The sequence below is a fragment of the Lathyrus oleraceus genome, chromosome 3, assembly GCF_024323335.1.
Source record: "Lathyrus oleraceus cultivar Zhongwan6 chromosome 3, CAAS_Psat_ZW6_1.0, whole genome shotgun sequence".
Lineage (NCBI taxonomy): Eukaryota > Viridiplantae > Streptophyta > Magnoliopsida > Fabales > Fabaceae > Lathyrus > Lathyrus oleraceus.
Window position 1 is genome coordinate 100,749,499 of NC_066581.1, and position 10,910 is coordinate 100,760,408.

The window sequence follows — 10,910 nt, forward strand, 5'->3', positions numbered from 1 at the left end:
GTTTGATATATGGAAACATAAAATATCAATCTAACGGAAAATATTAGGAACTGCATAGCGCAGTGGATAAGCGCATTTGACTTTAGATCAAAAGGTAGTGGGTTCGACTCCCACTGTAGTTGATAAGTTGTTTTAATTTCTCTCTAAACAAGATGAAAATAAATTATTTTATGGATTCAATTTTAGCATCAAATTATGTTCCTATATCTACACACCCTTAAAAAGTCAGAATGTTTGATATAAAAAGTGTAGTTTTTTTTTAATTTTCTAAAATTTTCTTATCCATTCTATTTACTTTTCATAATTTTTTCTTATGTGGATGACACGATTTTGGATTGCTACTGTTATTGGAGAAATGGGGAGTTTTAATATAATAAATTTTTGCCACAATAAAGTGTAATAATTGAACTTTAATTATTGGTAAAGTGTTAAATGAGGAGGTCGGGAAGGATGAGTGTCGTTGTTGTAATAAAAGACATTGCATTGTACTTTATAACTCATAACAATGTTGATACTGAACCTGGAAATACAATATGTTGGAATTGGAGGCGGATAGGATTCTACGATGAATTCTTTTAAAACTAGTTTAAATTATAAGATTTTGTGTTTCATTTTAAGCATCTAGTTTGATTTCTATTATATTTTCTTCCTCTTATATCTTAAAGGTGAACCAAAAATAAATGTTTAACAAACCAACATTTACACACCTATAAAAAATTAAGAGGTTTAAGAGAGAGAAAATGTAATACCCCGTATTTCCCTAAATACCCAAATTCCTATTAATTAAGGTCACTATTATATTTTCTTCCTCTTATATCTTAAAGGTGAACCAAAAATAAATGTTTAACAAACCAACATTTACACACCTATTAAAAATTAAGAGGTTTAAGAGAGAGAAAATGTAATACCCCGTATTTCCCTAAATACCCAAATTCCTATTAATTGAGGTCAATGAGTTCATATGTGCTCTAAAAGTTGTCAATTGGGATAAATAGAGTAAATAGTGAATTCATATTGACTTAACTAGTATTAATTGGGACTGACCTTTTATTAATTGGGACATTTTGGTAACACTAATAATGGGTCAATAGCTATGGTAGAAAATATATGGTGGGTAGTGTCACTTAAGATATTTGTTTCCACCACTTTCTAACCATACAAAAGCTCCATGGCTTGTGATCCACATGTTACTACTTCATATTACCTACCACATGCCATTGGTTTCTGTATGTATCAGAAAGAATAGAAAGAAAGAGGAAAGCTCAAGTGAAGGAGAGAAAACAAGGCTAGTGAAGAAGAAGAAGAAGAAGAAAGCTTGGAACCAACACCATCATCCTCATCCTTATCTCATCTTCATCAACTTCTACTCTTCTATTCTTAAGGATGGTTCTAGTTAGAAACCCTAGGTTTCTAGAAGATTAGGTTTGTAGAATCATACATAAATCATGAAAATCCATTCTATATGATGAATGTTTCTCTTGCTCTTGTTGATTTCCATGGATATGTGCTTGATGTGTTCTTATGATTGTTGTGATTACATGATTTGTTGTGATTGTGGTTAAATGATTGATTGTGGTTATGACCTTGAAATCCTTGTGGTTATGAAATTGTTATATATGTGTATATGAACATGTAGTATGATGGATTTTGTTGGAAGAAGAAATGGTGTTTTGTTGGAAATGGTTTAACAGAGGAAATGGTGTTCTGTGAAATGGAAAAGTGAAAATATGAGTGGACCAATCGATTGGTCCCTGCAACCAATCGATTGCACAACCCTTTTGTTTTGCCGAACATGTGATTTTTACAGGACCAATCGATTGAGAGTGCATTACAATCGATTGCACAAACTTTCTGTATATGAACAGTGGAAATTTTAGTGAGCCAATCGATTGACACTCAGGATCAATCAATTGATCCTCAGCAAACTTTGAAAAAAACAGAAATGTGAGAGGAACCAGTCGATTGGGCCATTCCAACCAATCGATTGAATTATGTTAAAAACTTCAAAATCCATTTCTTAAGTGTTTCTAAATGCATTCTTCCAACCATTAATCATTTGCGATGTTATGCTTATGTTGAATACATGCTAATGGTGAAAATTACATAATGAATCTAGTAAGTTAACCTAGGGTTGGTATTAGGTCATGTGTGAGGTTTATAACTTAGATAACATTAAATGACGGTATTCATTTGTATGACGCTTATGTGGAGGTCGTGGACGAATTGTTGTCATGATTGAGAATGAGACACATTGTATGGAACATGCCATGTTATTATTTGTGTATTATGATGAATGAAGTCACCTGTGATTGATGGATTTTGTTATGGTTCGTGGAACCGATGATTTGTGGAACCGATCATGTATTCAGAATGTGTGTTTTCTTTGATGGTGCACATCTCTATTTGGTATGCTTAGATGAGTAAGCATTGAGATGTGAAACCGATGATTCGAGCCTCAATTGGGTTTGAGCCCCAACCACGGAGGACGTGGGGGAAAGGTGGACACCTAAATAGATTAGAGACCCGTATGGTGAAATATACCCTAAGTGGGTTAGAGGCCCATACGGGTGATGGTCGCTTGAACTGGGGATTAAGCCTCATAGAGGACCCGATATCCACCCCGAAAGTCGAATCATACGAGCATGCATGAACCGGGCCTGGCTTAGACGTAACTCTGTTCAGGGATTGATGTGTCGTGATCTGAATAATGATCGTGGTTGAGTTTTGAGAACTCAGGTGCATGTTGCCATACATTGCCAGTTAGTTCCCCATTGCTTAAGTCTTCGTTCCCTTGTTGACTTGAGTTGAATATTGATTAGAAAACCCTGTAGAGCCGAGTGAACCCATAAGATAGGGAACCCATTGAGATTATTATCTCACCCCATGTTGTTAATTATGTTTCAGGTGGTTCTGAGCAGGTGAAGGGTAAGGACAAGATAGAGTGATCTCTTACTTACCTGATGGTTGATGGTTACTCCGTTGTGCATATATTTTGAGATTATTATTTAATGATCTAGATCAGTAGTTTTATGTTGGGAACTTTTGTGTACATTTTGTGCCATGTTGTATTTATTTTGGGAATGTATATGTATGTGTACACCGTGCCGCTAGGCGCTTATGTATTCCAGTATCAGTTTTACACTATTTATAATATGTATTCTAGACATATATTATATGTGGGTGTTACAAAAAAGGAAAATATAATTCTTTGGTGTATTTTTTTTTATAGTTTTCAAAAACTTTTTTATTCTCCTAATTTATTTTGGGATCTATTTTTATGTTTATGACATGATTTTGAGTTGTTTTTCTTATTGTATCCTAAATGTATTTGAATAATATAATTGTTGTCACAATTCCCCCTTGGGTGTATCAAAATAGTATTGTGCTAGATAATTGAAATAAGCGGATGAAGTTTTCTCACATTAGAAAATACAAAAGTTCCAAACACCTAAACATCACCCAAAAAAAAATTCAACTTCAACGCAATATGTGAACAAAACATAGTAAGTAAATATGGACGACATCATAAGTCATCGAGGAGTTTCCATATTCGGCCAAGATTTTTAGAAAAAGACTTCACATATGGGAAGAAAAATTAACTAAGAAGGATTTTGTGCTTGATCGACATAAAATCCCAAAAAGAACATATGTTGTTGATACTACTGGATGAACAAAGGAAGCTATTGAACATGACATTTACACGAAACTTAATTCTTTTCCTATTGTCAAAATTTAATTGGAGGCTGCAAATGATAATCAGGCCTACCAAAAAAAAAGCATACCTATTATTGTTAGGGTCAGGGTAATCAGAGTGTAGTTTTTAATATAATATACTTCATTCAAAAAATAAATTAATATTGTTAATCATGTGAGAGACTTTGTGTAATTCTAATAAAATTGAAGAGTGATAGTGTGTTTTAGGATTTTATTATGACTCTACTATTAATCAAGAAGGTCATGGAAGAGGTGTGGCATTATTCAAGAGGCATGCATATGAAGGTGAGAGTTTTTTTCTAAAGGACTCGATTTTACTCTTTTTAATATCTGTAAGTATCAAACATTTTATATTAAGATATTATACATAAATTAAATATAATTAAAATAAAAACCTTAAATCATCTTTTTCATAGCTTATAATAAGAACAATATATTCATAATGATTAATAAAAAAATGTTGAAATTAAAATGGAAATAACAAATCTACGTAACATTATTTAAATTTTATTGAATACGAATGATTTTCCAATTATGTTAGTTGGTTTGATATATGGAAACACAAAATATAAAACTAACAAAAAATATCAAGGACTGCATAGCGTAGTCGATTAACGTGTTTGACTTTGGATCAAAAGGGTATGGGTTTGACTCCCACTGTGGTCAGTAACTTGTTTTAATTTCTCTCTAAACAAGATGAAAATAAATCATTTTATGGATTGAATTTTAGCGTCAAATTATGTTCCTATATCTACACACCCTTAAAAAATCGGAAGGTTTGATAGAGAAAGTGTAGTTTTTTTTAATTTTCTAAAACTTTCTTATCCATTCTATTTACTTTTCATAATTTTGTCTCATGTGGATGACACGATTTTGGATTACTATTGTTATTGGAGAAATGGGGAGCTTTAATATAATAAAATTTTGCCATAATAGAGTGAAATAATTGAACAAAAATAGGCAATACATCGAAATACTAATGCTAAAGTCTGAATGAGAACCTTGAGACTGCAATGTGTACGCAACCATAAAAAAGATTCAAAACACCAAATCTTCTTCCAGTAAAATTAGTTAGATTTGATGCCCAATTCCAACAAAAAGTTATAAAAACCATGAGACGGTGTCACAAGACATCAAGGAGCTTTCAAAATCAGGTTAGATTTTGACCCAAAAAAAGGCTTCGCATGAAGAAATGAGACTCTGTTGAGAAGGACATTATGGTTCAGACAAAAGTTCATGATGGACCTATGATTGTTTATAGAAATATGAGGAACAAAGGAAGCATATGGATTTAACATAGCCAGATAACTTAATTATGTTCATTTTAACAAAATTGTAGTGGAAGACATTGATAATTAAGCCTACTAGAAAAATGAATATCATAAGTTTGAACTGTTGAGGCCAATGTAACCGAAACATATTTAAAATTTAAAATAACTTATGTGAAACTATGAATCAGATGTATTATTCAAGAATGAGATTTTGAGTATTGTAATAAAATTGAAGAGTTGTCATGTGTTTTGAAGTTTAATTATTGGTGAAGTGTTAAATGAGGAGGTCGGGAAGGATGAGTGTCGTTGTTGTAATAAAACATTGTGCATTGTACTTTACAACTCATAAGAATGTTGATATTGAGGTTGGAAATACAATACATTGGAATTGGAGGCGGATAGGATTCTATGATGAATTCTTTTAAAACTAGTTTAAATTATAAGATTTTGTGTTTCATTTTAAGCATCTAGTTTGATTTCTATTATATTTTATTCCTCTTATATCTTAAAGATGAACCAAAAATAAATGTTTAACAAACCAACATTTACACACCTATAAGAAATTAAGAGGTTTAAGAGAGAGAAAAGGAAAATATAATTCTTTGATGTATTTTTTTATAGTTTTCAAAAACTATTTTATTCTCCTATTTTATTTTGGGGTCTATTTTTATGTTTATGACATGATTTTGAGTTGTTTTTCTTATTGTATCCTAAATATATCTGAATAATATAATTGTTGTCATAATTCCCCCTTGGGTATATGCAAATAGTATAAAACTAACAAAAAATATCAAGGACTGCATAGCGCAGTGGATTAGCGCGTTTCACTTCAGATCAAAAGGTCGTGTGTTTGACTCCCATTATGGTCAGTAACTTGTTTTAATTTCTCTCTAAAAAGGATGATAATAAAGATATTAGGGATTCCATTTTAGCGTCAAATTATGTTCCTATTTCTACACACCCTTAAAATATCAGAAGGTTTGATAGAGAAAGTGTAGTTTTTTTTTTAATTTTCTAAAAATTTCTTATCCATTCTATTTACTTTTCGGAATTTTATCTCATGTGGATGACACGATTTTTGATTGCTACTGTTATTGGAGAAATGGGGAGTTCTAATATAATAAATTTTTGCCATAATAAAGTGAAATAATTGAACAAAAATAGGCAATAAATCGAAATACTAATGCTAAAGTCTGAATGAGAACCTTGAGAATGCAATGTGCAGGCAACCATAAAAAATATTCAAAACATCAAATCTTCTTCCAGTAAAATTAGTTTGATTTGATGCCCAATTCCAACAAAAAGTTATAAGAACCATGAGACTGTGTAATATCCCATATTCCCTTAAATGCTCAATTAGTTGTCAGTTGAGACCAATTGAGTTCCTATGTACTCTATCTATTATCAGTTGTAACAATTAGGGCTTATATATGCTCTAAATGTTGTCAATTGGGACCAATAGAGTAACCAGTGAACTCTGAAGAGATTAGTTATTAATAAAAGAGACAGAATAATATTAATAAGGACAAAAGAGGACATTTTGGTAACATTAATAATTGGTCAATTGGTACTGGAAGACAAAATATCAATTGAGATATTTTGTATTACTACCTAATTGTTACCACGAAAAATTTCTAAGGCATGCTGAAAGCGTAGCTAGTGATAGAGTCCTGTGAATTTGGGGGTTATACCCCATCAAAGGATGAAGAGGTGTTTGAGGCAAGCAAAAGTGGAAAAAACACAAGTCAAGGGATGAAGCCGACAGGAGAAGCCTGCTTGGTCGACAGGCCATTCCGTCGGCTAAAGTAAAGTTTGGGACTTAAAGAATTTTCTTTCATGCCAAATACGTAAAAGACAGTGTCGTCCTAAACGTCTGGGCGGGAGAAATTTGAAATTGGAAAATGACCAGCGGTTACAAGAAGAATCAGCGCGCCAGAATCTGGAGCAGTTTGCAAGACGTGGGTATGACGGTTTGCAGATCGTGTGACATGACATTTGCTAGTTTTTAGGAGTTTTAGCTTATGAGCAGTTCCTTTAATTTAGTATAAATAGAATATCCCACGAGGGGCTAAAGGTGTTCACCTTGTACTAACAAACCACTTGTAAGAAACTTCTCATTCCCAGCGCGAGGAAGCAAGAGTTTTTGAGAGTGATATGTACGTGAATCACCACATTTATTTCAATGCAACTTCCTTACTTTTCAATTGTTCCCGTTGAACATTTTATCTTAGTTTTATTTACGTTTGAGTTATCATTTTTTGTTGTCGTCTATGCTGTCGACACTGACTCTATTACGATAATAGAGTTTACCAAAAGCGTGTTCGTCGTGTACATCTTTTGAAGGTTGTAGCGCTGTCGGTCACGAGTCACCTATAGGCTATAGCATCGTTTAAACCGTTCGTGTGGAAAAACTTGCGCTTGTTCAATACTTTGTTAGGAGTCGTTCCTCATAAAGTTATCCCGTCGAATTGGACAACCCTCACTTGCACTAGCACATGTCCTAGGATCAACTGGTTGATCCTGTAAGTAACCCTTAGTCTTAAGGCCTAGGGAGGACCAGCTGTTGTTTACCAATTTCCACAGTAAACACTGATATTATAATACATATAAATTATATGTTATATATATATATATATATATATATATATATATATATATATATATATATATATATATATATATTTGTGTGTGGTATAGAAAGAAAGAAGGAAGTAATGGATAAGAAGTAGTAGGAAGAGATAAGAATGAAAGAGAGAGTTATCAGAAAGAAAAAGAAAGAAAGAGGAATAGAGAAAGAGGAAAAGAGAAGAGCAGGAAGGAAGGAAGAAGATGGAAAAGCTCATGAAGATCATGTTCATCACCGCCATCATCTCATCTTCATCATCATCATCCCCAACTTCATCTCCATTGCACAACTTTCATCTTCAAGGTGAGTTCTTAGTTAGGATTTAGCTTTTGGGGGATAGAATCCATGATTAGGGAGTTAGGATTTGTGTGAATCTATGATGAAATTGTTATTGATGTTGTTGAAATGTTGTCTTTGAGTGTTTGATGCGTATGTGTTTTTTTGTTGAAGTTATGGAGGTTAATCACATGAATTCATGACAATATATGTTTTGGTATGGATTGGGGTGGTTGAAATTGGAAAAGGAGTGTTTAGAAGATGAATTTGTGAAGAAAATTGAAGAACCAATCGATTGGTTGTTGGGTACAATCGATTGGATGAACTTTCTGTTGTGAAGAAGTAAAATTTTGGATGGACCAATCGATTGGTCCTTGGCATCAATTGATTGTTTGAACTTTCTGTTTTTGAAGAAGTTGGAATTTTTCATAGACCAATGGATTGGCCTTGGGAATCAATCGATTGATTCCTTTGTATTTTGTGAGTACGAACCTTCCAATCAATCGATTGGTTTAGTGAAATTTTTGTGAGAAATTTCTATTCAATCGATTTATTCATTTGATCAATCTATTGACATGAATTAATTCTTTGATAAATTAAAATAAGCTACAAATGGGGGTCAAACCCGAGACCTCCTTGGTATGGAACAAGCCTTACCACTAGGCTAAGCTCTTGTTGTTGAATATTGGTGCAAGAAACAAATGTTAACCTATATTCTTAATTAGGTTAGATTCTTAAATTATTTGAGAATTGTAAATCCGTTTTGGACGCAGTCGGAGGCGTTGGAAAGCTCCTTCAATGCTCTATCATATAATGATGATAAATATATATATTATGAGTTGTTGTTTTGTTGATTGAATATATGATTCTTGTTCTTGCCATCATTCAAGAACCGCGAATCTGATTGATATGAGGCTTAAAGCTTTGAAAAACCCATACAATAAGATATTGCATGGTGATGAGAGACCATGAGCTAACTAAGAATTCTTGGTAAAGGATAGTGCTAATTGTATGTTTGGGTTATGTTTGACTTGTTTGTATGTAACAACTTGAATAACCTAAGAAGATGATGAGCATGTTGTGACTCGGATGTGCCTAGGGTTTATTGTGACATGTTATGCTACTATGTGTGTTCTAGTATGGTATTTAATATGCTAATGTGTATGCTATAAATTGATTGTATGTTCTTGGATGTGAAGTAATATGATTAAAAACTTTACAAATATGAGTGAGGAAACCTAGGAGAATAACTTGATTAATAACTTAGAAAGATAATCTAGGTTATGGAAATGAGTATACGGTGATGCTTGGGCGTAACGGTGCCTAGGTGTGTATCATGGACAAGTATTCATGTGGTAACGAATCAATATGCTTTGTATGGAACATGTGTGATATATGTATGAGAATACGGTATTCATTCGTACGAAGCTTATGTGGAGGTCGTGGACGAATTATTGCCATGATTGAGAATGAGACGCATTATATGCAACATGCCATGTTATTATTTGTGTATTATGGTGAATGAAATAACTTGTGATTGTGGGATTTTATTATGGTTCGTCGAACCGATGATTGTGGAACTGATCATGATTTAAGAATGTGTGTTTTCTGTGATGGTACACATCTCTATTAGTATGCTTAGACGAGTGACCATCGGGATGAGGGACCAATGATTCGAGCCTCAATTAGGTTTGAGCTCCAACCATGGTGGGCATGGGGGAAAGGTGGACACCTAAGTGAGATGTAGCCCCATACGATGAAAGAGACTCAAAGTGGGTTTAAGTCCCATATGAGTGATGGTTCTTAAAAGTGGGTTCGAGTCCCTTAGAGGAACCTGATATCCACCGTGAAAGTCGAACCATAAGAGCATGCATGAACCGGGTATGGCTTAGACGTAAGTCCGTTCGGGAATTGATGTGTCGTGATCTGAATAATGATCGTGGTTGAGTTATGTGAACTCAAGTGACATGTTTCCATACATTGCGATTATCCCGTAGTTACTTAATTCCTAGTTACAAGGTGTGAGTGATGCACAAGTAACAGAAGGTGAATGCTTGAGTTAGAATCGAGTGGAAACCCTGTAGAGCCGAGTGGACCCATAGGATAGGAGAACTAACTAAGATTATTATCTCATCCCATTATTGTTGTTATTTTCCAGGTATTCCTTGCAGGTTGAATTCTGGAGAAGTTGTTTATGGATGTTTCAAGGGATGTTGTTTATCATGATATTCCGTTGAGTTTTGTGCAATGGAGATGTTGAACATAGTTCTTAGATTTTTTATTGTTTAGGCACTATTCTATAACATGTTCCATTGATGTTTTTAGTTTGGACATGTGTATATATTGATTCCATTAGGCACTTATGTTGGATCAGTACCAATTATTAACACTTGTATGATATTATTCTAGATATATATTATACGGGTTGTTACAATTGGTATCAGAGCAGGTCGATTCTCGACCTAGCCTTGAAACATCATAAGTAAATCTATTCTTGCCTCATATGTGTGTTTAGCCAACATGATTCTTAATATCATTGTATGTAGTATTGGACCTGATCAACCTAATGCTATATGCATGGTAGATAGGATCATGGTTGAGCGACCACGAGGACTCCGTAGTGTGGGTGGAACTTGTGCTTTGAGAGTAGGCTCGAGCAAAGAGTTAGAAAGTAAGGAGAACTGGATAGCCCCGTTGAAGTTTCAGAGGAGTTGTGATTTGGGTATTATGGAATTGAAGAGTAGTGGATCGTTCAAGCGATTCTGCAGTGTTAACGGAGTTGAGAAGTTGAGGAATTCTATCAGATGAGTTTGTCAGAGTTTTGAGGAATAAGTGAATTTTCTAGTGGAATAAGATATACCCATTGATATGGAATAAGTATTATAAGTAATTTTGTATGGTGAAGGAGAAAGGATGGTTATATTGCACATATGTCATAAGGTCTGGAAGTGAGGTAGTGTATCAGTGTTTCAGTTTCTAAGGCCACTAAAATATTTTGGAAGAACGAGAGTACTTCATGGAGT

At 33.8% G+C, this 10,910-nt stretch overlaps 1 non-coding gene across 1 annotated transcript; it reads left to right on the forward strand.

Moving 5' to 3' along the window:
- Positions 1–4,306: 4,306 nt before the first annotated feature.
- On the forward strand, positions 4,307–4,380 carry TRNAQ-UUG (transfer RNA glutamine (anticodon UUG)). The gene has a single exon. It is a non-coding gene; the product is annotated as a tRNA-Gln (tRNA).
- Positions 4,381–10,910: the final 6,530 nt, after the last annotated feature.